General features: G+C 41.6%; 1 long non-coding RNA gene across 1 annotated transcript; it reads left to right on the plus strand.

The window, feature by feature from the left end:
• On the plus strand, nt 1-26,526 carry LOC123020546. Its single transcript, XR_006414123.1, has 4 exons — nt 1-128; nt 10,400-10,542; nt 18,667-18,742; nt 22,569-26,526. It is a non-coding gene; the product is annotated as an uncharacterized LOC123020546 (long non-coding RNA).

A 26,526-nucleotide genomic window follows, 5' to 3' on the forward strand; every position in this document is an offset into this window, starting at 1 on the left:
CACTGAAGTGGACCACTTTCCTCTTGACACTTGTGTCGTTTGGCAAAGAGCACCAGCAGTACTCGAGTACATCTTCAGTCACTGGTTCCAAAGGCAAGTGAGAATGCCCTGAAGTTGCGAGCAGAAAGGTGGGTCCCTGCCCCCTCCCCCCTCCCCCCTCTCCTCCAAGTATGCAGTGGGTGTGTATTTTCAAGGAGTGTGTGTTTTGGATGAAGGAGAGCATCAGCTGCCTGGTATCAGTGCTCTGGCTCCGGCTGGGCGGGATGGAGTCTGAGCAGAGCCAGGCTCGGGAGGGTCAAGTACAGGTTGCTGAGCAGGAAAGAGGCAGGGGGAAGGGAGGCGTGGGTCACTCCTTTCTGTCTTTCATTTTCCCCCTTCCCGTCTTGCACAGTGAAGGGAATGTTGGGTCTATTCCATCAGTGTGGTATGTCTGTATAAACATCATTAGCCTGTACGGGCTGACATGCCGTAGATTTTCATTTCTTCTTTACAAATTGCTCCTCTCCACAATAAAAATACCAGTCGTATTAGATGGAATATGCTGGGGGTGGGGGGTAGGGAGAGAGATGGAGATGTTTATTCTTGCTCCCTTTGATCTTGCGTAGAGAAGGGGGCAAACTGCAGGCGCTAGAGGCTATGGAGACAAAGGCGAACACGTCACAGACAGGTTGGCCGTTCTTTTTCGCCGTTGGTGCGCCAGTGGTGCGTCCTGTTTTGAAGACAGGTAGGAGGTATGGCAGTTTGATTCATAGCCGGTTCTGAGGAATGATGTAATAAATCCTTTCAGAGAAGGCTCAGTCTGGCAGCCAAGAGCAGAGTTGGCCCTCATGTGCCTTGTTTCATCCCTACTCCCCCAAATAATCCTAATTTAGGCAAGAAGTGTAACTGATGGCTCCAATTTTTTGGAACTGCCTTTGCTTAAAAAAATACCAGGCCTAGGGGTATTTTTCAGTATTCAGTATTGGGTGGTGGTTGCTTAGATTTCAGTCACTATTTCAACATTTCAAAATAATTTGCAAAGGAGAGTTTGGAGGGAAGCTTCCTGTGCTGATGGGTGAGTCTAATAGCACTCAAGCTGGAATGGAGAGAGCATTACAAAGTCTACATAAATAAGTATGCAAGAAGGGGAAAATGCTGCCAGTTGAGGTGCTAAGTCTTATTAGGAGATCCTCTCCTATCTATTTATAGCAACAATCCCCATTTAGAAACCGCCAGTGTTTCTGTATGTTAAAAAACATCCCTTAACCAAAACTTCCAGAGAAAAGAACATAGAGTACCACACCCACAAGTATTCTTCCAGGAAGCCTGGCCACAGCTTGATTGGTCAGTAGCGATATCATTCCTCCCACACGTAATAGCTATTAATCACTGAAGGCCACATTCTGAGATATTCACCCTACCTCTAAAATGTCAGAATTAGGATTACAAAATGAAAATAAAGTGGAAAGTGGTTGTTTATACAGTCCTTTTTGACAGATCAGTAGCATAGAACAGTAGAAAAACTATGGTCAGTGATTTGAATGGAATTGCCTCTTAAGTTGCTTCAGCATCGCTTCATATGCTGCGTTTCTACTACCTGGAAGGCATACTGTGCAGGAAATAACTTGCATGTATTGTAACATGTAATGTTTACAGAAGCACTATAAGACTATAATTAGCCATAGTTTCCCAGCCTGGATGTCCATGAATAAAATGCATGTGTCTGTTGCCATCACATTTCTTTTCAAGTAGAGAAGTAGCTCTGAGAATAATCTGTTAAATGGGGTGTCATATTGCTAAGGAAAGGAAACTAGTCCTACATTAAAAGATTTGCAACTCAGTGGTACCATCCATCCAATTAACTTCACATGTATGGAAAACTCAGAGGGTTTTCTTGGCCTGATAAAAGCTTTAGCTTTGTAAAACTAGCAGAATCTTATTTGTATTCACTTGTACCTAGCTACACTTTGAGGTTGATATCACCAGTTGTATCTCACTTGCATTAACTTAATGTTAATTTTACACATGCAGGGGTTTGTAATTCTTTGGCAATTCTGGAATTACTTTTATGGATCTCAGTAGGTCACTGCTTTGATTTATAATTGAATCTCTCCACAACATTTCCTTGGGATGCATTCATGTGAAAAATGAGTCATATGAACTAGTCTCTCAGTGGATATTTTTTGGGAGTGGGAGGAATACTGTGATTACTTGAACAGGAAAAAATTCAGCTTCCTGATGCATACGAGATCCAGATTCACATGGAACATTATCAGAATGAATATATTCTTTGGAAAGTGTAAGGAGGACCATGTGGAACAGCTGATGCTCCTGGCTCTTCCCCTTCTGACCAGTGAAAAGTGTTCGGATTAGAAAGGGAAAAAGAAGTGCATGGCCAGGCATGAATCATCCAGTTGTTCACTCCATTGCCAGCAGACAGAAGGGCTGGAAGACACCAAGACCTTATGAGAAATGGATTATGCAGGGAAGCTTCCCCAGAGCATGCATGCAAGGTATCACAGGAGTATAAAAAGATGAGTATAAAAATTTGGAGAAGAAAAGATTAGGGGAAACATGATAACTGTCTTCCAATCGTTGAAAGTCTATTACACAAAAGATGCGGTAAGACTTGTTCTCTGTTGCTCCAGAAGACAGGACCAGAACCAGTGGTCAAAGCTGCAGGGATGCAGATTTTAGCTACACACTGGAAGAAATAGCTATTTGATGATGCCTTGCAGGGTGAGGGACTCTGCTTTGCTCAAGGTCTCTAAGCAGAGGCTGGAGAGACATCGCTAACTGCATTGAAGATCCTGCACTGAGCAGGGGTTGAAGTAGAGAACCTCTGCAGTTCATTTCAACTGTATGCTTGCAGAAGTGGCCCTAATGTAATTGCTTTACATGGTATGTTTATGCATACTGCCTTATGGATTGGAAGACAGGATTGCAATCAATTTCAAACAGAAATGGAGATGGAATTAACTGTAGAAATTAGCTCAGGAGAAAGCTGAATTTAGCCACCAGGAAAAGGTTATCTTGAAACTGAAGTGTGCAGTGTAGCCATTATAAATGTATAATGTATAATTCCTTGACCCTCAGCACTTAAAACAGTCCACATCCCCAGTCATTTTGTTGTTGCGAAGTGCCCTCTATAATGTTTAAAAAGTATCGGCAGCATTCTAGCTTCAGAGTGAAATTGAGCATGCCCAGCATAACTTTGCCAGCACTTGCTGCCATACGCTTTAAGGGGCAAAAAAGAATGTGAGTAGTTTTGAATCGCAACTCAGAATTTAAGAAAACCAATGAAAAACACACCTATTCCCAAAGCCAGAAAAAGATACATTAGTGCTTGTCACTTGTATTTGAAAGAAATATATGATATTGTGAGCTACGGCATGAAAAAAAGTATTGATACGTTATTTTTCAGCACTTCTTAAGTTACTGCACTTGTGGCAATTTTCATCAATTGATTTGCATCAGATTGATTTCTCCACAGCTGTAGACCGCATCAGTGCTTCATGAATACCAGGCTTCCCATTATTAGCTCCAGATGTCATTTTTGTAAGCAATTTAAATTTGAGGCTTAAATGGTGAAGGTTTTTTTGCAACTCCCTTTTAATATATGACACAAATGCTGATTGCCTGAATAGCATCATCTCTTCTTTAGCCTTCACCACATCTTGGTGGTGGCTGTGGCACAGAATGCATAAGGGGAGTGTGCTGATCTTACCCGGGATTTCCTGCACCTGTGAATGAGCCATGCACACATTTCCTTTCTGCACATAATGAAAGCAGAAGAAGCAGAGGCATGACTCATGCATGCTTCCTCTACCTGTTTGCACTAGCCTTCTATTGCTCTTCCAGTTTCTCTCACAACTGCCAAGTCTGGACTGTTCAATGTCTACAGCGTTTCATTCATTCATTCCCCACTCCTTCCCACTCTTCTGCATCCCTTTTATCTTTGCTCTTATAAATGTAGTTATCCTTTGACAGGGTTTGCTGGAACAAGACTGGGAATATTTGACCAAGCAGCATTTCCCTGTGATCTTGTATCAAAATGAGTATGGCTCAGCAGGATAATCCACATTACTTTCAAGTATTAATGAAACTTTATGTGTGTATTGTCAAGTATACACAGTGGATATTCACTGTACTAAGTATGACAAGGGATAATGGGAGCTACAAAATACTTGGAAGATGACACAAATATCTTCATCTACAGCAAAGCTGGGCAACACTGGAAAGTTTGTGTGTCATTTGCACAATTTTGTCCCTTTTGCTGCTTCATAGCAGCTACCAATGGTTAAAGGGGGCAAAACTGACAATGGTTAAAAGGGGCAAAATTAGTTATCAAACAACTTTTGGAGTTCTATAGCCATTACAGAAACCCTTTCCCTCCACTTTTTAAAATGAAGCAGGTGTCAACAGGTAATGGCTCTGGAGTTACTGAGTCCTGATCTACAGCATCATCCAGATGTTCTGGACTACAATGACCATTAGCCTCTGTTGGCATGGATTATAGTAGGTGCCATTCAAAACATCTGGAGGGGGACAAGTCGCCTGTTCCTGGAGTCTAGTACAATCGACACAATGAACAGTGGAAAGTGATTGCAGTTGGTGGGGTCAGAATGCTTCTTTTATTCGCAGCGTGAATTAGCACGTGGGTTCCTTTCACAGACTCCTAAGCTCTTCAGGAGGGCACCTGTTAAGTAGAACAATGCAACAGTTACCTAGACAATTTCCTTTGTCAAGGAACTGTCCAAATCTGATTGACCAATTCCACAAAATGGGCAAAGTTTCATAGAAATAACATGTAGGATCCACAGGTGTGAAACGCAGGTGTGAGAACCTGTCTGTAAAAGCAGAGAATTTGGGGGAGGGCAGGAGGTGGGGGTGTAAATGTCTGTCTTGGATGCTAGAAATAAAAAGCAGCTGTGGACCTCTGAAATTAGAGATGTGCAGTAATTCAGCCTAGGGGTAGCACTAGCTACTTTTTTCAGCTCTTTCTCTTCATCACTTCTCAAGCAGTAAAGATGTGAATGAATGAATTCCCTTCTTGTGCAGATGGGAAATGAGCTAGAAAGATTGCCTTGAAGTGCTTACCCCCAAAGAGGGGTCAAAACAAAGGCACAATATTCATTTTACTTCCCTTATTGCCAATTGTCTATAAACACGGAATTCATATCAAGCACGTTCACATAAATTATACCTTTGTGTGCACTTTCACATGAAAATAGGTGCTGCAGACACACAAATTCATTGTTCTATTCTATTGTCATATTTCAAAAGTTAACAGAATTTATGATATTATGAACTTGTGAAGATATCCCCTCTGCTTCAAGGGAATCTATCCCTAGCTTTGCCCTCTGGTAAGTGCATTCTGGGACAGACTTTGGAAGAATTAATCATGACTGTGTGAATACTCACAGTACACATTAATCAATAGTGCTCATACTTTATTATGTGTATTGAGTTTCAATGGCTTGATTTAAACAGATGCTCAGCAACTTAGAACATAAATATATCTGACAAACTGATTCAGAAAGACATGCAGGCTATTTCCTTTTCCATGCGCTGGGTTTCCTTCTGAGCTAATATGCTTAAAGCCATACCTCTTTGTGTTCTTTCAGTTTTTAAACATGGTTTGCGGCCCCATGCACAGCAATTACAAAGTAGCATCCTGGATTCATGCCTTGCAAACTTTGTGGCTGGGTTACCACAATGCAATGTATGTGGGCTTGCTCTTGAAGACAGTCTTGTTAGTACAAAATATAGCACTTAGGATTGCCTGACCCTGCTATACCAGTGTAATGGAACTCATTGGCTCCCAGTTTGTTTCTGGGCCCAGTTCTAGGGTTAACCCAAAAGATCCTTCATGGTCTAAGGCCACAGCATGTAAAGGACCTCTTCTTCCCATACATTCCTACCTGTGCAGTGAGCGCATCATCTGAGCCACTGAGCTGAGTTCCCACACACTGTAAGAGTTGTTGGGTGGCTAGTTGTGAGGGGGCCATTTCTGCAATACCCACCAAACTGTAAAATGCCCCTCAAAAAGAAATCCCAACTGATGCCTTTGTCTTTTTTGTTCTCCATACCTTTTAAACAGCTGCTTGCTTTATTTTTTTACTATGTGTACTTCTGCTTTTTAAAGTCATTTTCTCTGTTATGAGCTTTATCTGTCCTAAATGCTAAATTCTTGTTACTTCTTTTAATACTCTTAATGAGTTGTCTCCTTATCATTGGTTGTATTGTTTTTCTTTTTATTATACATGTTGCCATGATAGCTTTGCTCCTCTCATAAATAAAGGACAAATAACTTGAGATCAGGTTACCTTGAGGCAGTGCCCCCTTCCTTATTGAGATCTACAGATCAGGGCTTCCTGGTTTTTCTGTTGCCTACCCATGACCATTGATAGAAACCAGGGGAAGGGCCTTTATAGTGGTGATACCCAACCTTTGGAATTCTGTCTTTTTCACACCCTGTAGTACAACTGGTGCCCATCCATGATGGGATTCTGGCACTGTTTGAAAATTAAAGGTGCAACCCTCTGCATGGTAAGATGAAAAAAATCTCCCAGCATGTCCCAACTAGCATGATATAGATGTAGGCCTTTTTTCTGACTCAGCCTGCATAAGGTTCCATCTTTAGTGGTTTAACTAAGCTGTTGCTGATATAAATGTCTAGCTTTGAGATTTTAAAAATTTGGATCTTTTTGGAATGTACCATTCTGAAATGCTGCTGTGCTCGAGCAGAGGCTCCTGTGTCTCTTGCAAGGTACACCCAGGGTTCACGAGGGAGAGCCAAGACTTTGCTGGAAAGAATAAAACCTATAGAAGCAATTATGTGTTTATTAACAGTGTGATCCTGTGTGCACTTACCTGGGAGTAAGTCCCCCTCCATTCATTGGGACTTAGGCTTGAGTAAATATGCATAGGCTTGAGCTGTATAAAGTTTAGTATAGTACACCAGACTGGAAGAGGGGTGTGGGCACATGCATGGTTAAAGACCTCTGGCTAAATTAAACTTTAAAGCTTGAGCAAAACTTTTAAACTTTTAAACTCTGAATCCATTTGAACTTTATTTGACTTATGAACTATTAAATATGGCACTAGAATTGGCTGTCTTCTTTTCAGCTGCAAGAAACTTTATATTACAAGCTGCAGGCTTAGGAAAATAGCTGCCTGAAAACGATTAGTGTTGGTTTATCAATGAAACATTCCTCACATCTATGATAGGCAACATCTCAGGAAAATACTTAGAAATGAGAGCAGATTAAAAGAGTGGAAAATGTGAACTGGTGCCTTAAAAAGTGAATAGTAACCAACGTTTTATGACCAGAGCACAGGCTTTGCACGCACACACACACACACACCCAGAAGCTATGGCTTTTCACTCAGCTTCTTTTCAGCTGCTGCTTGAACAGCAAGATAGACAACTTGCTTTAGAGTTTCAGCAGCATTTCATCTCTTTGAGAGGTGTTTTCACTTCAGTTTCCATCTTGTTTTAGCTATACATTGACCAACCTTCATTGGGAGCAGTGTAGTGGGAAAGAGAGAAAGACTGTGTTTGGAAAGCTTTTTCTTTGGGCTCTGTTGAGCAGTTCCCTAGCTCATTTAGCATCTCCTCCGAACATATGCCAAAATTCTGTACCAGTTTTGAGCCTGAGTTTTGTGCTGAACTGAGTACTGATAAATCAGATGTAGGTTTGCAGCTGATCCACACACATGGCTGCACATTCCCATGAATACAAACATTGTTATATCACCTCCAAATCTATGCCAAAGTTTTGTGCATGGCAAACCCCACAAAATTCACATTCTTATATCTCCTACAAACCTATGCAAAAGTTTCTGCTAGTTTTGTGTCACGAATCCTGCAATGCACAGTGGGTTGAAACACATGACAACTTGACTTAAGTGTATTGAGCATTTAAACAATGAACAACACAATCCTATGGCTGCTAGAGAGAGTTTAGATGGCCATAATTTGTTCTGAATAAATCTTTCAGGCTCAGCAATTTGCACCCAGGTCAGAGTGGGGACTCCAAATTTGGAGAGGCCTGCCTCCACCCTCACAACTGGCACAGAAAACTCAGAGATGGGTTTTGGTGGCAGGAAGAGGAGACAACAGAATCTGCCAGCATACACAGTACCCTACTGGTGCCTTACCCTCCCTCCCACCTCCTCCGATGCTGAATATTTACATGGCTGAAATAGGCTGTTGATGTGTTTTGTATGACAAGATGAGCCCAGAGGCAACCTGTAATCTTCTCCGTTTGAAAGGTAGGGTTAGGAGCAGCCTCACTGGATTGTGCCCCTAAAGAGTTATTTTAAGGGGTGACACTCTTCCCTAATGCTTGAAAAATCCCCATTGGACTCAGCAAGACTTAAGTAAATGGCAGAAGCACAATACTTGGAATATGAGGCACAAAATAGGACAAAAATTGGGCACACATCCAGAAGCAACTTGAAAATACGGCGTTTCTTGTCTATGTTAGCTCCTACATTTGATGCATCAAAGGAGATGAGATTGTAGATTTTCAGCATTTGTCAGGTCCTCAGGTCCTAACAGCATTTTCATGCTGTTAACTGGGCTGTTTCATACTGTTAACCATAGCCATTTTCATGGAGAACAGCTGCTTCACTGGCTGCTGGTCTGTTTGGGGGCAGAATTCAAAGAACTCAAAGCCCTATATGGCTTGGGACCAAGCTATCTGAAAGACCACCCTTTCCCCTACTAACCTCCCTAGTTCTAAAGAGCTTTAGAGGGACCCTTTTTTCAGGACCACCATCTTCAGAGTTGCGTTTGATGGTGATCCAAGAGAAGGCCTTTTGGGTGGCTGGTCCTAGACTGTTCAGGAAGCCAGATTTGCTTCCTCTCTGCTTTCCTTGAGCCAGCAAACAAAGACCCTTTATTCAAGAAGGACTTTAACCTGTAAGTGCCTCTGTCTGATATGTAAGCCTCCTTGAGTGTCTTTTTTTTTGTTAGAAAGGTGAGGTAAAAATCAAATAACTAGAAACATACTTTAATGCTACTTTACATTTCCCTAAGAAAAATATGTACTACAGTCTAACATTCAAAAGCACTGATTTTCAAGTAAGTATATGCATTATTGCAGTCATGCCTTGTTAGTTTAGTTGTGAAATTGATTAAAGTTTGTTTGTTTTGGATGTCTGCATTTTGATGGGAGTTTTTAACTAATGTCAGTTCCTTTGAGTGTCAAGAATTATGGTGTGGGTGCTATTATGATGAACCCCTTGCATTTCAGAATTCACCACCCTGCCACTGATTAGCCTCTCTGTTTGGGCCAGATGTTGCAACTATACGGCAAGCAGTGTAAGCAACAGTGGTCTGGTCTTTTGGTTCAAAAGCCGGGCTTGGCTCTCACTCACTCCAGTGTTGCGAAGGTGCGATTACCAGTGATGTCCATGTGCACGCACAGGAAGGCACCAGAAGCCACTGGATTGTTTCCTCAGAGGACCTGACGTTCTAAATTGCAGTTGGCATCTTAGGCAAAGAGATTCAACAGGTTCAGCTGCAATTACCCATCTAATTTAGACCTATATAATATTGGACTGTAACAGTTTATATGTGGAGTATGTGTTTAAAATCCCTCCCAAGGCAATGTTATCAGTGCAGATCAGCATTTTAGTTAGTGAGAGACTGGGACCTCTGGTATGCATGCCTAGCATGGAGGTCTGTTTAATGTACCATTTAAGAGAAATTGAGTGTTCAGAAACAGGTAGCTTGGCCAAAACTTAAGGTGCTCCTCAGGAAAAACAAGGCATTCTTCAGGTTGTCTAAAACACTGTGGTGGGGAAGGGCTTAGCTTGTGGTCAGTGTCTACTGGCCTTTCGGGTGGCCATTTAGGAATCACCAAAAAAAGGGGACAAAACAGGAGACTAAGGGCACCATTCTATGGCCTCCTAATGTTGCCTGTGGGGGCCAAAGGATTATCTGCAGCTCCAGCTTCAAGTTCTGGGACCTTAGAGCTGGTGCTCTGAAGAATGACCTGCTCCCCTTGCAGCCAATGCAGAAAGAACTGAACTGATTTCCTCCCTGAGGTTGAAACTGGGCCTGGGAGAAGACAGAAAGAGGCATGCAAGAGGGCAAGTAGGTGAGATGAAGAGGCAAGGCTGAACGGCTTACATAAATTCCTTTTGGTGCCACAGCCGCCTTTCCTCCCTGGTACTTTATCAAGATGATTGAAAAGTACATGGCAAGGCACAATAGCGACCGAGATCACAGTTGCTCTGTCTTGCTCCATACAGCTAATGCACACAAGCTTCCAAGTTTGGAGGCTTACATGTATCTCAGGTGGAGGGCATTCAGTGGTGCCCTAATATATATCACATGTGCATGTGTGAAATTATAAGTATGGCTGCAAATTTAAAATGGTTATTTTAACTTATATTGAAACAGAGAACAGCTCACCATCATGGGGAAGACTATGACCAGGTGACCAGTGCGCCTTCTCAGTCTGTGGTCCAGGTGTTTTGGAGAGCAGCCCTGATATTGGTGGCAGAGGCCCTTCTCGGGAACCCTCCATAAAGGATATTAGGAGGGTGAGTACCCGGAGGAGGGCTTTCTCTGCGGTGGCGCTCAATCTATGGAATGTGTTCCCCAGAGAAGTCCACCTGGCACTATCCTTATTTGTTTTTTTGGCGCCAGGCAAAGACCTTTTTATTTAAACACTATTTTAACTGTTAATGGTTTATTTGTTGATTTTAAATTGACCAGGCTGTGTCCACTATTTTATTTTATGTATTTTATTTATTTGATGATTTTTTAAATTATTATTTTATGTGGGACTTTATGATTGTAAGCCGCCCCAAGGCTCATGCGATGGGCTGGCATATAAGTTGTTTAAATAAATAAATAAATAAATAAATAAATAATTCAGCTCTACATAGACTTAGCCTGGATGGTCCTTCAAATAGAAAACAGCTTCAAAATGGAGGACAGTCCTCTGGTAACCCTTCAAATAAAGGATTGTCCTTTAAAAATGGCCACCCTAGAAAGGAGATTATTGACTGTACTTCTTTGGGAAATGTATGATTTATGAATAACAGAAGAGCCTTCTGTTCTGAATTTGACAATAAGCTAGACATGATAATGATGATGATGATGGTGGTGGTGGTGGTAGTAGTAGTGTGGATGTTTAATTGGTGATGGGCTTGCTCAATGGAAATGAAATTTTGCAGTAAGATTCAAGAACCCATTGAGAAAATAAGGCTGAAATCCTGGACTTAGAATGTTTTGTTGTATTATTTTATTTTATTTTATTTTGTGAATGAACAAGCTTGCACCACAACTGGTTTAAAATTTTGCTAGGATCTACTGTGGTTTCTTTTATTGTACACCAAGGATGAAGAACATCTGGTCTGCAGAAGTTTCCAATGTTATCCAACCCACAACGGGCCAGGTGGGGGATCATCAAACTGTTCCCAGTCCATGCTATTTTAACAAATTATTGTGAATTATGGAGCAATCTTATATACTGTTACTTAGGAATAAGCCTCATTGAACTCAACTGGATTGATTTCTGCCGAGGTATGCATAGGATTGTGTTTGTAATCCCTTAAGTGACATTTTCCGGAATAAGTATGCAAAACATTAGCAATTAAATCTGTTAAATCCACAGTAGAATGGAAAAATTAAGTACACAAATCATATCAACATTAACAAATCATATTAAGGTGAAATAAGTTGTTCAAAAATAGATACTACCATTTTAATTATTTACCTATTGGCTAAATAAGGCATATATTTGTAAGATTAATTCAATTTATACCAAGATTGTTAATGGATGCATACATTACACAGTCAATGGATTCTTCTTATCTGTATGCAATATATGTATGCAAATGTGTGCCTGTGTATTGTGTGTTTGTTTGTTTGTGTTTGAAAGATAAATCACGCTGCCAATCCTGTACACAGATACTTGAGCAAGTCCCAGTGAACTCAGTGATATTTAATTCTGAGCATACATTTGTATTGTTAGTATATTTCAAAGTAAATACATTTAGGATCTGAGTCCTAGAAGTTAAAGTTATCTTTGGCCATAAGTGGTGACCAATTTAATAACTGACTGAAAAAAGAAAAATCTCTTGAAGAGAGAGGTGGATTAAAAAAGGATATGATTTTGTGGGTTTTAAGGAATGGGTTTATCATTGCTGGTTAGCCAGTCTAGATTGTAAATCTCCTCAACCACAGTTTCAAAAATCTAGAATCCCCCACATTGTATATTTCTGTATATCTTTGGAGTGGGGGTCCTGTAGCATGTGTGCAGTTTGTGTTCATATATTCATTACGTATTTGTGTAACTTCTGGTTTATACAATCTTATGCTGGCTCTCCAGACCACCCCTCCGAGAACTGATTCCTCTTTTATTCTCTGTGTGTGTGTGTGGGGGGGGGAGTGGCAGAGTAGCAGAGACAGAAAAGCGCTCTACACTCAAAAATTGCTTGTGATATGGTGTATTGCCTACACCAGTGTAGTTTCATAAATGGGGTTACAGAGATGCAAAACCAGTCAGTACCATTCCAAAGTTAATAAGAGGCTAGCCACCAGGTGGCGCGTTAGCTAGTTCATCAAGTATGAACACAATCCAGCCATAATTAAGCGGTTAGAACCCACTGATTTGAAAAGGGAAGAATTATATAAACATTTCAAATTGTCCCATTGAAATCAGTAAGGCATTTAATTTGGCTGCATTGAAAACTGTACTGTTATGTCTATCAAGGATTTTGCTCTTCTTAATTAGTAGTAGTATAGATGCAAAAGATTCAGGAATAAAATTGCATATTAAATTGCTCTTGCTCTTAGGGAATGTAAAACAGCATTAAAGGAGGTATTAGAATGGACAAGCTAGATATTTAGCATTTCCTATAGGACAATGTTTGGTTTTATCTCAAGTAATCATCAGTAGTGGTGTTCTGCACTAATTTTTCAAGTGCAAGAGCTTGTCATGACAGGGCTCATAGCCATCCTCTAGACCAGTGATGGTGACCCCTTTAGAGACCGAGTGCCCAAACTGCAACCCAAAACCCACTTATTTATCGCAAAGTGCCAACACTACAATAAGACCTGAATACTGAGGGTTTAGTTTAGAAAAAACAACTCACAGCCAGTCCTAACATATACATATCCTTGGCAGCATGCTGACCGGCCATGCAAAAACTCAGATGAGTCACGGCTAATGAGTTGCGGCTTGTGACATTATTGCTCGGTGCCACTACTCCTTTCCGAGCATGCACATGGCCCCTATGTGCACTGTTATCTGATGTGCAGCTGCCAGGGCGATGTGGGGGCAACTTGGCTCGCGTGCCGACAGAGTGGGCTCTGTGTGCCCACTGCAGCACACATGCCATAGGTTCACCACCGCTGCTCTAGACAATAGTCTATAATGTAGTCTGCACCAGATAGATAAATGCACCTTAATTTTCCTACTATTTATAAGCAAAGGATCTAATATTCTGGTTAAAAACTTCATCATAAACATAGGCATCCAAAGCAAACAAACAACCCCTACTAAAAAATGCAAAGTTAAGCCGATGTGGCATGACTGCAACCCCTGCAAACTTACCTTAAAAGAAAGTTGGTTAAACTTGGTGGTGCTCACTTCTACTGCAAAGATTCAACTAGCAAAACACTGAGAGCTTTAACAAGAGATCTTCAGCTACCTGCAGTGCAACCTTTATCTTTTAATTAGAAATGCAAATTATCTTCCAGCGAAGGATGGCCATTTAAACTGCTAGTGTGAAGTGGGAACTCTACCAAAGAAAAGGAATGAAGAGTCAACCTTCTACTTAATTAATGTCCTCATTGTCAGACTTCCTGTCTGCTGATCCTGCTGTGGCCACTTCACTACTGCTCACACATCACCAACTGTCTGTCATGGCAGCCCAGCCTTCTCTCGCTCCCTCCTTTCTTCGATCCTTTTCTTTTTTCTTTTCAGCTGGTGGTGGCAGTGGCAGCTCTTACTCTCCTCTCCTTCTTGCCCAGTGGGCATGAGGAAGCACTGCCGAGGCCAGCCAGATGGGCGTGCAGGGCCTGCTCTGGATCCTTTCAGAAAGAACCTCTTTTTTGACCTTATGTGACATCAGTGATGACAGCAGCCTGAGCCAATCAGACACTGCAGCTGGGGAGGGGGGCTGGGGGGCAGCTGGGAGCACTGAAAAGAGGTGGACCACCCTTGAGCCAGGGTCACACTGTACATGGGGTAGGTGGTCACACCTGTTCCTGCTCTCCACCTGGTCTTACTACAGGTTTGGAATAGGATCTCTGGGTGGAAGCGTGGTTAAATCCTCACCCCCATTGAATGGATGCTGCCCAAGATGGCTACCTTGAAGAACAAGTGTGTGGGCCACATGCTCCTGTGATAGAGCATGGAGGGCAGAATTGGCTACTCATGAAGAAGGCAATCCTTCAGACTTGTGGGCCTATTTGTTATTTTTTTCCTCCAGGCTTGGAAGCACATTGCTCATGGGGAAAGGTAATTCTCTCCTCCTGCCAAGTAGTGCCTCTTTTTCACTCTTCTCTCCATGGATTCTCTCTTTTCTTATGCCGTTCCCTCCCTCCCCCTCCCCACTGACAGTCCTTTCTTGTCCTTCGCTCTGCCACCTCCTCACAATTCCTTGATTTCATTGCATTTCATTTCCACAATTTCGTTTCCTCCCTTCTCACCACCATGCTCCCAGATTCTTCCTTCTCCCCCACAGTCATGCTCACCCCCTCCCATCTACAATGTCCCTGCCCCTGCCATGGGTGCCACACTCATTCCCCCCTGTGCAACAGAAGCTATGGGGATGGAGAAGAAATCAGTGGCAGTGGTCCTGCCAGGGGAAGGAAATTGGTGGCAGCACAGAAATTGGCAGAGGTGGCATAGGGCTGAGGCAGGTGCCACTGCACCCACACACATTTTGTTGCTAAGCCCTGCCTTGCTGGTGCAACCTCCAGTACAGCAAGCAAGCAAGCAAGCAAATACACAGTGGTGCACTTAGTTATTTCTAGACTCTGGATAAAAAGGTCTAGCATAGCCACCTGACAAAGTACCATCCTTAAATGGTACTGTGTATTACTTCGTTGACTTCAAAATGAAATATTCCTCTGTGTGGGGTCTCGGATTTTTGCCCCAAAGCCCTACCCTGAATACCCTACTGTTTTCAGAGAGCTAAAGTAGCTTAGCAATATGTATTTACTTACAGTTTCCATTAAAGGTGCTACAAACCCATGTGTCCCTTTAAGATGAAACACAGTGAAAGCATTTATTAGTTCACACTAAGCTTGCTTGTACAATGCTATTAATTAGTGAAGGTTTTACCTGCTTTAATTCAGCTCTAGAACACTTATCATTTTCGGGCTGCTTTCCTACAGCTAAAAGCCCTTTAGAACTGGGTTGTTCAAATCTGAGATGCTAGACGGGCATTTTGCAAAATTTTCCTGAGATGTTTCAACTCTGTGTTTCAGAGGTGAAAGTGGAGGTAAATCATATTGAGGTGTTGGTGCTGGAACAGTTTTTGACATTGATGGCTAGCTGGAAAACCCTCACTTTCCAGTGGACCTTGTCATAGACCTTACCATAGACCTTTTCAGTTTATAGGAGTGGAACAACGATGCCATGAGGCACAAATAGCACCTACCAACCACTCTTATTCCAGCCTCATGTGTCTCCCTTCCTTCCTGTGCATTCCCACCATAGGCGATTTCTTGGGACATTCCTCCCACAGTGCCTGGCTCTGAAGAAGGGTGCCGCAGAACCAGGCATTTAGGTCTGGCTGGCTCTCTGAGCAGCAGCCAGGGCAGCTTTCCATCTGGGCAGCTTTCCATCTGGCACTGCTCTTCAGTGAGCTTCCATAATGCTTGGTCTGCAGGGTTTCACAGAGTGGACAGTGGCTGCAGTGGGATGGGCAGTGGGTGGCAGCCTGCTGCGATGGCAAGTCATCCTGGTGAGGTGGTGGGGAGCATGCAGTTCACTGCTCCTCCCACTCCACTGCCTGAGTAGTAAATCTACCCTGCCTCCTGCAAGAGGCAGCCTGGATGGGCAGAATTACTTGTTCCCTGTGTGGCAAGAAAGGGCAGTATAAGACTGATGGCCACAAGTGATAGAAAGGGAATGGCCCTCTTCTTCCATTCCAGCCTTCCTGAAAACTGTCCCGGGGACTTATCTGCCACCCACTGTACCTGTCAACCCACTGCTCTTCCAGCCCCCAGGGACTGAACCTGCTCATGTCTAATTTAAGCAGGGTAAGTATTAGAGGTACAAATGTAGAAAACTGGGTAATGCATGAATATTTTGTTACACAATTATTTAGAAACAACAAAATATTAATACCTGAACAACAAGCTAACCAGCCAAATTTACCAATCATTGTAGGAATGATGTATCTTTTCATCATTTGCATTGATTTATACAACATTTCTATTCAGTCTTTCATCTCTATAAAGAACCCTTAAGATGATTTATGACCATAAAATATCAGTTCCATCAGGCATTCAAAACCAAAATGAAACATAAAAACATAACTAGATAAAATTTTCAGTCCTGTGCAATTTCACCTTTGGTCCCACCCAGCAGTAGTATGCAGTCCCCCGGAACATCTCCAAAAATGAATCTGGCCCTCCACCCTTGCATAAGTCCTTTTCATATTGCAGCCACCCAAGTCAAGGATAAAAGTATGGCAGAGTTTCAAAAGATCCTGCCTGAACACTATAATATAAAGTCTAGTAGAATTGTGGGACATTTCAACCTCTATAAGAGAAGGAAGGAGAGTGAGTCTATATTAGTATAGATAGATGACCTGAAAATTTTGCAGAATTCTGTTCTTTTCGGAACATTCCAGAAGACATATTGAGAGATTGGTTTGTTTGAGAAGCTGGGGGTGTAAACATCCCAAAGAAATTACTGGCAGATGGGCCTCGACCTTGGACAAATCTTTAAAGGTGGTAGATGCCATAGAAGCAGCAGTGGAAAATTTATGGGATTTACAGCTAGACAAAAAGGCAACTTAACATGAGCTTGTAAAGCAATTGCAAAATCCACAAGAGAAGTTTAGAAAACTAGAAAGATGTTTCATTGTGGAAGAATGCATTCGACTTCAGTTTGTAAGCACAAAATTTCCCAGTGCCATAAATGCTCAGAGTTTGGATACTTAGCATGAAATTACAAGTGGGGAGGTGGGCTGGGGAGAACAGATATCTGGCTACACAACTAAGCTGGATAAAGAAATAGCAAGAAAGCAAAATATCTTATCACCTGCAGGAGGAACCAGGGATGAATCAGATGAAGATGTCCACACTGGTTATGCCATAAAGAAAGAAAACATGGAGGCTCATTTTTAAAGGAATAATTCAAAGGATCAGTCCATAGATAAAAGAAATCAATACAAGAGCTTTAGTGACAGTGACAAATGAACAAACTTATCAATAAAGGGAGCTTGACCTAGCTGTGTGCTAAGACAATGGTGAAAGTAAAGACTTGCACTGCAAAAAATATCCCACCAATAGGATCTGTAAATACCTCACTGTGTATAAAAGACAACAGAAACATAAAGGGAAGGGTATAGCCCCTGGTGAATCTCATGGGGGAAACTGGCATCTGAACCCCTGGAAATTGCCCAGCCTGCTTTAGAGGAAAAAAGAAACAGAATGTCAGTTAATGTGCAGTTTGACCCTCAGCTCCAGGGGTTTCTGGATGAGATGGATCCATTCTAATCTGGTTACAGACCTGGTTCTGGGACAGAGGTTGCTTTGGTCTCCATAGTGGATGATCTATGTCAGGAGCTGGACGGGGCAAAATGGCCCTGTTTGTTCTGCTGTATCTTTCAAAACCTTTCAGTAACATTGACCATGGCATCCAACATCCTTCTAAATTGCCAGGCTAGGTTGAGATTTGGAGGCACTATTTTATGGTCTTTCCCAGAGGGGCAATTTTGGAGGCTCCTTTGATGCTGAGACTCCCAAGCTATGGTGTCCGTCAGCTATTCTGAGCCCTGTGCTATTTAATGTATATATATGAACTGCTCAGAGAGGCTGTCAGGAGGTCTGGAGTTCAGTGCCACCAATACTTGATGACATACAACTTTATCTCCCCTTTCTATCTAATTCCAAGATAAATCAAATCTCTCTAAATCAATTCTAAACCAGTTTCTGACTTTGATAATGAATTTGATGAAGACAAAGTGAAACTTATGCAAGACAGCTGTTTCTGGTCAGCTGAAAGGCAGATGAGGAAATGGGGATTTAACCTTTGTTGGAGTTTGAAGACTTGAAGATTCAGGTTTGAAATTTGGAAGCACTTCTGGTTCAGTCGTGAATCTGGATGCCCAGATTTCAGCAGAGGTTGTGAGTATGTTTGCACAGTTAAGAATGTCTTCTGTCCCCCTTCCTGAATAGGTCAGATGGTATCACATGCCTAGTTACATCCTGTTTGGACTACTATAACATACTCTACATGGGATCCTTTGAAACTGTGTGGGAACTTCCACTGGTCCTGAATGTTGTAACCAGACTATTGACTCCCTTGTTACAACTTCATTGGTTATTGGTCTCTTCCTGGCATAATGTAAAGCACTGTTTATAACCTATAAAGCCCTACATAGTTTGGGACCAGACTATTTGACAAACCACCTTCTCTTATACAAGCTTGCCCAGGTTTTAAGATACTTAGAAGAACCTTTGTCTTTCAGAGGCAGAACTGGTGGGACTGTGAGGCCTTCTCAGTGGCTGCTCCACGCTGTGGAACTCCACAAGAAGGGAAGCAAGGTGAGATCCATCTTTGTTATCATTCTGCCAACAGGCAAATACTTTTTTTATTAGACAAGCTTTTGGCTGTGAAGCTGTCTCATTTGCCAGCTAGGCTTTGTCTGATGGATATTTGTTATTTTTTAATTAACTGATAGATTTGAATTGATGTAGTTATGTTGCAAATGAACAACATTTTATCTGCCTAAAATGTAATATAATTACATTTTGAACACTATAAGAAAGAAAGAATATGAAATGATTAAATAATAAATGTAAAGCTCATTAATGGGTTTTAACATTGGTTAAACAGTACTTTCTCTGTAATGATAACATGGTTAAAGGCATAGGTAGGAAGTGTACACCAGAAAAGGAAATCACGGCAATATTTGAAAAAGTTTTAACCTCCCAACAAAAAATATTTAATCTGTTCCCTTTTCCTATGACAGAATTAAAAAACCTTATGTTTGTAAGGCTTAACTTCGTATTTTTTTTTAAGTATTTTGTTTCTGTATTGATGCTTCTGGCACAATATTTTATGCTAGAAAGCTTCACTTAAAACCTGAAGAGTCAAGCTTCACTTAAAGAATTAGATGGCATGTTGATGCCATTGAATGCAATGTGCTAAATGAATTTAATGAATTAATGCGGACTAATCAGTAAGAAATGAAGGCACTTAGAATGTGGATAATTTGCAACAAATAATAAATATGCTGCCTGGCAGTTAAACGAGGTGATAGTAGAAACAATATTTTTGCCACAGCTATATGTTTATAGTGGTGACTATGCAGTACATGCATTAACTTTGGCAGAATTTTGGGTAGAGATCTCCGTGTGTGTAAGTGAAGGTAAGAATGCTTTTAAGGGCATACTCACATGTTCTGTCGCAGCATTAAAAACTGTGGCTCAGATTCAGTTGTTGCAGAGAGTTAGGGTTAAGATTCCAAAAGTGCGCTGGTTATCATAGAATAGTAGAGCCATCAGGTTCATCCACCAGCTTATTGAAAGACTCCATATTAAAGTATACCTAATAATGGTTGTGCAGCTGCATCTTGATTACTCCAGTGTGGGAGAGTCCACAATCTCCCTAGGTAATCGGTTCCATTGTTACAATGCTCTAACAGTCAGGAAGCTTTTGCTGATGTTCAGTGAGAATCTGGCTTCCTGTAACTTGAGCCCATTGTTCTGTGCCCTGCACTCTGGGATGTTCTTGGCTCTTCTCTGTGTGACAACTTGGCACATGCTTGAAGAATGCTATCATAGCTGTCTTCTCTTCTTTAGGCTCCACATGCCTAGCTCTTCCCATCTCAACACATAGGTCTTTGTCTCTGGTACCAACAATCATCTTTATTGCCCTTCTCTGAACCTTTTCCAGTTTATCCACATCTTTCTTAAACTGCATCTTTTCTTACGCATTCCCTACCTCTCCTCATCCAAATGATTAATAAAAAAAAATTGAAGAGCACTGGGCCCTAGAGTGAACCCTGTAGCACCCCAATCCAAGAATGTGCCAATGACAAGCATTCTTTGAGTCTGCTGCAGTAGTGAACTCTGGATCCAGCTGATGGTTGTTCCATCAGCCCAGTACTCTCTAGATGTTTTGGACCACAATTTTAGCTAGTTTGCTAATCAGGACATCATGGGACACTTTGTCAAAAGTTCATTTTGTTCAAACCCAGAAGGATTGACTTGCTGGGTTGGTTCACAAAGCATTCAGAGACCATGGCATGTTGGAGTGCTTATGGGGTAGATTGTTAAGCATCCAAAAAAGCCACCCTTGCCAAGTCTGAGCAACACAAGAAGTCATAACAGGGGCTTGATGGACAATGTGGCACCTGCAGGCACTGCAACCCTCTGTGGCTTAAGAACCAGTCACAGACAGAACTTCTGAATAAAGCTTGTGTTAGTTTCACTGGCTAGAAGGGCAAAGAAACTGTTCAGGCCTTGAAATGTTCTTTTCTCAGTTCCATAGCAAATGAAATTGACAATATTCTATGGAAAGACTTTCTACAGACCCATCCCAAAAGCACTGGGAAAACTTGGTGGGGTGTGTGAATATGTGTGCAGGGAGCTGGGGGTTAATGGGAAAAGAAATTGGAGCACATTTTTCAACTATGTGCAGACAAATCCTTAGTCTGGGACAGGGCAGGGCAGTTCTTAGTCCAAAATCCAAGACCTTTGAAGCAGGTTTTTCTGGCTTTTGGTGGTCCTGCCAAACTTAATCCAAGTGTATTAAATGTTTACTTGCAGCTTGACTAATCAGGAAAAGAAGATAAAAGGTTTCAAGGACTGACCAAAAGCAATATTCTAAATTACAGCACAGTCTTACAGACACTAGAAAGCTGCAGGGTTTTTCAGAGCCCCAGCTTTAACTCCAGAGGACTTTGCTGAAGTTGCATCTGGGACTCTTGGAGCATCATCCTTACCCCTTTGCAGCCATGTCAGCTGCTTCTCCGGACACGGTTTTGTGAGTGCAGGTATGAGTGAGGAGAGGAGATCAACATCTCCAAGATGTGGTGTATTTTGGTGGTGCTTCAGTCTCATTCTTCCCCCTCTGAGATGAGCGATGGGAAAGGAACTATGAAAGGAGACACAGGGGATAACTGTGAGGAAGGCTGCCACATGTGGGGGCAGTGGCTGCTAATCTGTGCTTTTAGGTTACTTGTATAGAATATTCATATGGAATGGATATTATCTATCTCATGTACTGCAGTTTATTCCCTTTCTTGCTTAGCACTCAGTTGTTGGACTATGGTAACTTATTTGTATTATTTTACTAGATATTGTATGCATTAATAGTTCTCCTTTGTATTTATGGTTATTAGTAATAGTTTCTATTGTATGTTTTGTTTCTATTGCATTTTCCACAATTTTATGGAAAAGCAGCATACAATGATGAAATTATCTTTTGGTGTATATGGAAATACTATAAACATGTACAGATTTGTATTTGAGTCATTGCTTCAATAGACATGCCATGTTGTGGAGCTGAGCACACTGAGTGCTCAGTGTGTGGCAAAATATCTTCTCTCTCCACAACATTTACTGGGTTCACACAACATGAATACCTAGAGTCTAGCATTGAGTATGGGCTAAATATGGGTGGTTGTTGAAATGTAGCTTATTATGTTGTTTGAACCCAGCTGTGGTAACAAACCAGTGTGGGCTGATTCAGATAGCACAACTGCTGATAATTCAATAACATCCCACATTTCAGTGACAATCCACAGTCAATCCATACTCAGCCATCAAGTATAGCTATTGTATTGTATGAACTCAGCTTTGGGAAATGGAGTGACTTTGATTATTAATGTTCGTCAAACTAGATGAAAAGTGGGAGAGACTTAACTTTAAATCCAGTGTAAATTCAAGGAAATATAGATTTTTCCATTAGTATAATACAGCCCAGTTCTCCAGATGTTTGGACCACAGTTTCCATCAGTCCCAGCCAACATGGTCCATGTTCAGGGATGGTTGGAATTGTGGACCAAAATACCAGGAAGCCATCAGGCTGCACTAATATGCACAAGAGTTTTAAAAAACATTTTGTTTTATGCTCTAACCTTCAATATGCTTCTAGATATTTCTTTTGAACTGGACAGCTAAATTACTCATCAGTGAGAAGACATGCTTCAACTGGTATGTAATGTTCCCATTTGTCTCCTGATAGGTATCAAGAGACAGGAACATATGCAATCAATTCCGCAATAGCTGTGTTGATTACCAGTTAGCTTCAAACTCCAGTTCAAGGGGATGAGGCTTACCTTTAAAACTCCCCATGGCCTGGAAACCGCATACTTCAGAGCCTGCCTTTTCTCCAGGAACCACACCTGTTTACTTTCTCCAGGTTGTATCCTGTCCCTGTATCTTCAATGCTTGAAAGGAGGACCTTTACTGTTCCACTGAGGGCCTTTTCCTTGAGACTGTAGGATGACTGTTCTTGCAGCTATTCTTCTCAAAGGTAGTATAAAATTCAATAACAAAAAGAACCTAACCAAAATATGGGTGAAGTGGCTGCAACAGTTCCAAATGAGTAGACACAGTGAGTACCTTGAATTTGTAACATTGTTCAGTCCCTAGCCTTTCTCTATCCCAGGCAGCAACCAGTTCTCTAATGTAACCATTTATGCTGCCTCCATCTGGGAAGAGAATGAGAAATTTTATCTGGCAAAAGAGGACTCAATCAAAGTGGCAATCACTTCCAACTGTGCACTTATATGCAAAGCAGTTTTTTCTTTGAGACAGACTAGTGAATCAAACACTTGGAAATCAAGGCTGTTCTTTTTGTCTATATAGTCATTTCCACAATTTTAGAGGGTGAATATTCACTAGTTTCAGATAACTTTTGGTTGCTAAATCTTGGTGAGGACTTCAGTGCTGCTGTTAACTTTGTTTCTTTTATTGTTTAAAATCTTTGTTGTGAGTTGCCCTGAATGTGGGAGAGCTGAATAAACTAATTAACATCTACCGTGCCTTAGCAATTAAGGAGTGAAACAAGAATTCATTTGAACCCCTTTCCTCACAAAGAGAATCAGAAGATGATTGGGGTTTAGTTCCAAGGTTAGGACAGTGCTTGAAAATAGTGTGCCAGATAGCTTTGGCACAGTAATTAGGGTCGAATAGTGAGACTAGGTTGCCAGGATTTAAAAAAAATAATTTAGATATTTTAAAAGAAATCTTCAGATTAGTAAAGAGCTGTTTCTGTCTCCAGCAAGAAAAGTGACAGAAACGTCCTGGTTTTAGTACTGAATGAGGCTAGAGAAAGGTTGGGGGCCAAACTCTATATTAGTAACTTCCTTCCTCTTGTGGACGGGGCTCACTGCTGTATATGGGAGTTTGTTGAAAGATCTATCAGGTGATCTCACAGTGGTGAAGGACAAAGGAAGGAAAGGACTGCAAAGACTCATTTTATAGGCAGACAGAGGGAGAAAGGAAGTGCTAATAGCTTTGACTGTTAACATTCATGCTGAGGAACAAGGATTGCCTGGGAACTCTGTAGAATCTGAAAACTCCAGGAAGAATTAAATTCTGTAGGAGCTTCTAAGTCCTTAGATTCAGGTTCATAGTGTTAAATTCCCTTGCACTGCATGACTGTGAACTTGTGTGAAGAAAGACTAGCATCAGCAGTTAACTCTGATTGTGGCTACAGTTTCTAAGTGAAGCAGATGATCATGGAGAAGGATAAAGACTTTCTCCAGGAACATCCTGACTCGTGCTAAAGTTTCTCCAAGCAGCCCTGAACTCATCCACACAAGAAGCTGCTGGAATGCATGCTCACAGAGATGTCTTGAGATGCAAGGGAGATGACTTCTGGGAGTAGCAATCCCATCTGCATAGCATGAGTGCACAGTGTCCTTCCTCCTCAAGGGATGCTAGTCATGATGCTTAGGTATGATGAATTTGGTAAGGTATGATACCACTTCTGTGGGAGAGGCCATTGTCACATGTCTTGTTTGTTGGCTTTCCGGAGGCACCTTGTTGGCCTCTGTGGGAAAAAGGAGCAGCAGCTAGGCTGCTTAATGGGTGTGATCAGCTGGAGCAGAGATGCAGAGTTTTAAGCCTAGGGGACCAAATCCAGAGGTCCCAACACCACTTTTCTGTGCCCACCCTCTTGCCTCCAAGCACCAATCACTGGGTGGTTTCCCAGCTTTTTGCCATTTCCCTCCATTCTACAAGGCCCAAATGCCTGTCCAAAAGTTGTAGTTACTGGTAGTAAAAGCTAAATTTAAGCAAAAATAGGTGGGGAAGGATTGTTGGGGAATTGGTGTTTTGCTTCTGGCCCCACCCTCCAGTGGCATTTGGTCCCGAAAGAGAATATTAGAGAACTGCCAGATTAAACAATAGCACAGAAGATTTAATCATGAATTTCTAATTTTAATCTGATGAAGTCTATCTAGCCTGCTATTACTAGGTCCCTGTATTTGTGTGGTAACACTTTGAAGTCAGTGCATCAGCACAAAGTGCTTTATCAAAGTGGACCCTCTAACAGAGGATCTTTTCAATCTTGCTCCCAGCACCAGCGATAATGCCAAATGAGAAAATGGGGCAGTAACATTTAAGGAGGCTGTTAGGAAGCTGGCATTACCATTGAGGGTGGGAGTGATACCTGGAAATATATTTAGGAAAAATCAGCACTGGAAGGAGCAGTGATGTTTAGCATGTTGAAGTTCAGGGCCCACTTCAGTGGTCAGCACTGAGCTTTAATCTAATGACCTTAAGCACATACTTATCATTGGCAGGTCCAATTTCCACATAGGCTTGAAAAAGCTCCTTCCTGAAAAGTCTGAAGAGTGGCTGACTGTGAGAATTGACAATATTGGGCTAGGTGGACCAACTCATCACTAGATGGTCTGATTAAGTCTAAGGCAGCCTCCTATGTTCCTAGGTGTTAATTAACTACCACTCCCATGCTGATTGAGCCATCCTAGGCTAGGAGAAAAAAGCAAGAGGACTGGCAGACTCCCATGTAGAATGCAAATACTCAGCAGATCAGCATCCTGGGTAAATATGTTCCACACTGGATGAGTGACTCTTTTGTAAAGCTGCCTTATCATCATCTGCTCATCCCCAGATGATCAAGATGAGGAGACAAGGGCTGCAACAGGAATACGGAAGACTGTGAGAGTCTGGAGATGTGAGACTTTATGTCTGGCATTGCTTGAGAAGAAGGAAGTCTGGCTTCCTCTCTTAATCACAAGAAAATGTATGTGTACAACTAAAGAAAACATTTGTCATTCACAAGAACATATTTCAGTTCTTTCAGCCTACAGACAGTAAATGTTTTACAACATTAATTACAGAATAATAATTTTAGGAACGTCTGAGGGGAAAGAAAGAGAAAAACACCATTTCCCTGAATCTGGTTTGTTTAATTTACTCACAAATACGTATTTTAACTCTTTTGAAAATGCAGACTACAAAGTCAGTTGCAAGATTCATTAATGTGAATTTATCAAGGACATGCACTTCAGTTCCTTTCCTGGGATATATCCTGGAAACAGCTGCCACGGTTTGTGCTACAACCCAAGTTGAAGTCACTGTTTAATCCCTCATTTCCAGGCTTGGTTGTGGGAAAATGTATTTCTGACTGAAGAGGAAGTCATTTGCCTGAAACTTTCTGCTGAATGTCTGAATGGATGTTATGCAAAAAAAATCTAACTTCCTTAAGATAAAATCTAATGAAGGACTATGGAATCTCTTTGGGTGAGGGAGGGCGCCAAACTGTATTTTAAATGGCAAGGTTCAAATCTCTCTCCAATTGCTTCTGTTAATTATGAATCGATGCTGATCTCTTAAGCACACATTATACTGCTGCAGTCCCCAAAGAAGACATTTTGCTGCTTGAGTGTGGAACCATTGCAAAAAACAAATTACCAGTTATATAAGGTCAGTAGTTTTTTTAAGCCCTGAATGACTTAGGACCAGGACACTTGATACAGCTTCTATCTTGCCAACCTGTCTGGTCACTGTCTTTATGGGATGGCATGTTCCTGGTGGTTCCATATAGCCCTTCTGTGGGACTGAAGGCCAGCCATGGCAGAGTCTTCAGTGTAAGGAACTCCATTTCTACGGAACTCTGCTACTGGAGGTCAGGAAGGTACTAACATTATATGGTTTTTGGTGGCTCCAGAAAACACTTCTATTTTGGGAAGCCTTCCTGAACTAACCAAACACAGCTTTATTGATTTTTTTCAACACTCTGCTTTCTCTTTGATCTGTTTTATTGTTCATTGCTACAAAATCTGAATGGCAGAATATAGAGTGGTATATACATCTTGTAAATAAATAAACTACAAAGCTAAATG

This window comes from Varanus komodoensis, unplaced genomic scaffold (assembly GCF_004798865.1).
Source record: "Varanus komodoensis strain SLA01 unplaced genomic scaffold, ASM479886v1 scaffold14_1, whole genome shotgun sequence".
NCBI lineage: Eukaryota > Metazoa > Chordata > Lepidosauria > Squamata > Varanidae > Varanus > Varanus komodoensis.